Below are 4006 nucleotides of genomic sequence, written 5' to 3' on the forward strand. Positions count from 1 at the left end.
CTTTCCTAGAACAGAACACGGCTTCTCAAACTGCTTGACGCTGTGTTTTGTTACCTAAGCAATTCTTTTTTTGGTTTTATTTAAGTGTACTAAATGTAAAACCTTTATGGTTTGGGTTTTAAACAATTGGTACAGTATTGTGTTTGCCTTGTCTGATGCATTATATTTCAAGTTACAATTAAATTAAAAGGTCTGCAAAAAAAAGAAGAAGAAGATAGAGGAACAGAGAGCAACAGTGCCTGCCCTGGCTAGGGCTCCCGGTGCTGGGGATGGAGCTGCGCTGGGGCCTGAAGGAGGCAGTGGACCTGACCAGGACGCTGGGCTGGTGTTGCTGGGGAAGGCAGAGTGGCTGCAGCTACCCAGGGCCCACTGCCCTCCCGCCCGCCAGGGAGCGCCAGCACCCGCCCGCCAGGGAGCCGCCAGTACCGCCGCCGCCGCCCCATCTAGCCTGGGAGCCGCCCGCACGTGCTGCAGCGCCCAACCGCCAGGTTCCGCCAGCAACCGCCGCGGCTCCCCAATCCAGGGAACCGGCAGCACGCGCTGCAGGGCCTGCCGGGGAGCCGCCGCTCCTCCTCGCCAGGGGGTGCCAGCACCGCCGCCGCTCCCGGGCAAGGGGCCGCCTGCATCGCCGCCGCTCCCGGACAAGGGGCCACCTGCATCGCCACCGCTCCCGGGCAAGGGGCCGCCTGCACCGCCGCCGCTCCCGGGCAAGGGGCCGCCTGCACCGCCGCCGCTCCCGGGCAGGGGGCCACCTGCATCGCCGCCGCTCCCGGGCAAGGGGCCGCCTGCACCCGCCGCCGCTCCCGGGCAAGGGGCCACCTGCATTGCCGCCGCTCCCGGGCAGGGGGCCACCTGCATCGCCGCCGCTCCCGGGCAGGGGGCCACCTGCACCCGCCGCCGCTCCCGGGCAAGGGGCCGCCTGCACCCGCCGCCGCTCCCGGACAAGGGGCCGCCAACACCGCCGCCGCTCCCGGGCAGGGGGCCACCTGCACCCGCCGCCGCTCCCGGACAAGGGGCCGCCAACACCGCCGCCGCTCCCGGGCAGGGGGCCACCTGCACCCGCCGCCGCTCCCGGGCAAGGGGCCGCCAGCACCCGCCGCCGCTCCTGGACAAGGGGCCGCCAACACCGCCGCCGCTCCCGGGCAAGGGGCCGCCTACACCCTCCGCCGCTCCCGGGGAAGGGGCCGCCTACACCCGCCGCCGCTCCCGGACAAAGGGCCGCCTGCAACCGCCGCCGCTCCCGAGCAGGGTGTCACCAGCACCCGCCGCCGCTCCCGGGGAAGGGGCCGCCAGCCTCGCCGCCGCTCCCGTACAAGGGGCCGCCAGCACCGTCGCCAGTGCAACTGGCCTGGCCTCCTTCACGCCGCAGCCAGACCCCGCGGGTCTCCGCCATGTTCCTGCGGCCCGCGGGGTGGCGCCCGGCTTCTGCCCTTCCCGGGGGCCTTGACCGAGGGGCCGATCCACAGCGCTTCGCAGGCCAGGGCGCTGGGGCCTGGGACCGTGAGGTAGGATGGGAAAGCATGTCGGAAATCAGAACGAGCTGCCTGCAAAAGGTAATGCTGTGGATTTTTTTTTTTTTTGCTATAATTGTAGAATAATTAGTTAACCTGCCTTAATCCTTAATCCTTAACCTGCTTTAAGGAAATTCTGTGTGTGCCTGGGGTAAGGGTGGGGACAGAGCACTGAATAGTGAAAAGCTAAGTGCTGTTCTTTTTTTGTTTGTTTTTTATGTTTAATTTTTTTTGGTATTCTTAATATTATTTTTATAGTAAAAATCTTTCCTCAGATACGGACATGTAAATTGTTAGCATTTAGTAGTGATAGATGATAGTAACAAAAGAGAGAGGGACATCTTTAACAAAAAGGCCTTGCAGCACCAGACTTGTGAAAATTCAGCAAGAGACTTTCTTCTGTTAGCCATTTGGTCCTGCTAAATCTGCACTCCAGTCCTGGGGTAAAGAGAAGTGGCCAAAACTGTGGGTTCTTCCTTCTCCTTTCTAACTTTTAAGCTTGCACCCAGCATCTGTTACAGAAACTCTGCCAAAGCAGAGCTTAGAAAAGCGGTAGAAATCGTGTTGAAATTACTTTTATGTGTTTCTTAAAGTTTTTTTTTTCCTAGAAGCCAGAGAAAAAGGCCTTAAAATTTGGGGCAGCTGGTGTGCTTGCTAACAAGTCCATTTGGATATAATTGCATTTATCTATATTTTTTCTGCTCCTGATCTATCCTTGGTAAGTCATAAATTTAGAAAAGTGCTTCATGATGCTCCCAATTTAGGCATTACCAACTCCGTTTGATGAATCCAGAACATTTCAACCATGAGATTTTCAGTAGATACTCTTCACTAGAGAGGGCAAGTAGGGATGTGTGTGCACCTTGGGAGAGCTCAAGCATGGAGTGTAATACCACTTGGCTCCCTACTCTTCCAACCCTACCACCCTTCCCCCATTCCAGCCCACATAGAAAAACCCATTTTTGTTTCCTGGGTGCTCTAATTTGCTAGCTGATGCCAGAAATGGAATGGCTTTTAAAAAGGTGAATATAATGAATTGCAAGTTTACAGTTCCAAGACCAAGAAAATGTCCCAATTAAAACAAGTCTATAGAAGTGTGCAATCTCAGGCATCCAGCGAAAGATACCTTGGTTCAAGAAGGCCAATGATGTTCAGGGTTTCTCTACTGTAAAGGCACATGGCAAACACGGTCAGGGTTCTTCTCTCATCTGGAAGGGCACATGGTGAACACAGTGTCATCTGCTACCTGTCTCTCCTGGCTTCCTGTTTCATGAAGCTCCCCGGGAGGCATCTTCCTTCTTCATCTCCAAAGGTTGCTGGCTGATGGACTCTGCTTCTCATGGCTTTGTCATTCTGCTCTGCTCTCTGGGAATCTCCCACTTTCTCCAAAATATTTCCCCTTTTATAGGAGTCCATTAGCCTATCAGGGTCCACCTGGAATGGGTGGAGACCCATCTCCACTTAATCAGATTAACAACCACTCCTGACTGAGTCACAGCTCCAGGGAGATGATCCAATTAAAGTTTCAAACATACAGTACTGAATAGGGATTAAAAGAAATGGCTGATTTTACCAAATGGGATTAGAATTAAAACAGGGGTTTCCTAGGGTACATACATCATTTCAAACCCGCACACTGGGCAACCCCTTTGGAGATCCACAAGCTCTCATGGGATAGCACCCCAGAAAGAACTGGAAACCAGGTTTGCACAGACAAACAAGGCCAGCCCTGGTAAGGATGTTTCTCTCCTGATGTGATCCAGGTAACTTCCTGAGTCAACACCTTCTCCTTTCCCTACAGCTCCTGTGGAATGGGATGCCATAGTGAGAGGATGTGGACAAGAAGCACCAAGTAAGTTCAAACCTCAGTGTTTGTGCAGAGTGACCTAAGGCTACACCATGTTGAGCTTCCAGGGCCTCTGTCCCCCTTCTGTGAAATTGGGACAGTGTAGCACAGACAGATGAAATCATGGGCTCCCCTCAAATTAGCCTGGGTCTCCTCCTTGGTGAAAACAGCTGCAGTGAGGATTCATAACTAAGGCGTGTGTATTTATTCATTTATCTCATCAGTTGACTGGGTAACCAACTTGAAATGAAATGACCCTTGCTTTACCTAGGCATTTGGTTGTGTGGCAGTGTTGGAAGGTGGTGGGGCCAGAATGGAGGAGGTGCAGGGTGAAAATTCACCAAAAGCCTTGCTTATGGAGGGGCACCGAGATTCATCCTGAGAAGGAGATAAGAAAGAGGCATAAATGTGGGTGAAGGACAGTGGTCAGTCTCTTTTGCTTTGAGACCAAGGTGTGTCACTCAAATTATCCCTTGGGTCAGCCAATAAAAAAACAGTTGGAGCTCAGATTTGAAGATAAAAAGGAAAGAGAGACACTGGAAGGGCTGTACTGGGGTTTTCAATCTGCACAGCCCTGTTGGTAGAGTTTTTAATGAGATACCTTTGATTTATTAACGGATTTAGTAAAAATACAGCCCTTTGTTTGTAG

General features: G+C 53.5%; 1 long non-coding RNA gene across 3 annotated transcripts in view; it reads left to right on the forward strand.

Annotated features, from left to right (window-relative positions):
* Positions 1-1320: 1320 nt before the first annotated feature.
* LOC143677380 (uncharacterized) overlaps positions 1321-4006 on the forward strand; it is a 33048-nt gene continuing 30362 nt past the window's right edge. For all 3 annotated transcript variants that reach the window (XR_013172551.1, XR_013172550.1, XR_013172552.1), the window contains exons 1-2: positions 1321-1553; positions 3313-3363. This is a non-coding gene — a long non-coding RNA (uncharacterized LOC143677380). The remainder of the gene's footprint in view (positions 1554-3312; positions 3364-4006) is intronic.

This window comes from Tamandua tetradactyla, chromosome 3 (genome assembly GCF_023851605.1).
Source record: "Tamandua tetradactyla isolate mTamTet1 chromosome 3, mTamTet1.pri, whole genome shotgun sequence".
Taxonomy (NCBI): Eukaryota; Metazoa; Chordata; class Mammalia; order Pilosa; family Myrmecophagidae; genus Tamandua; species Tamandua tetradactyla.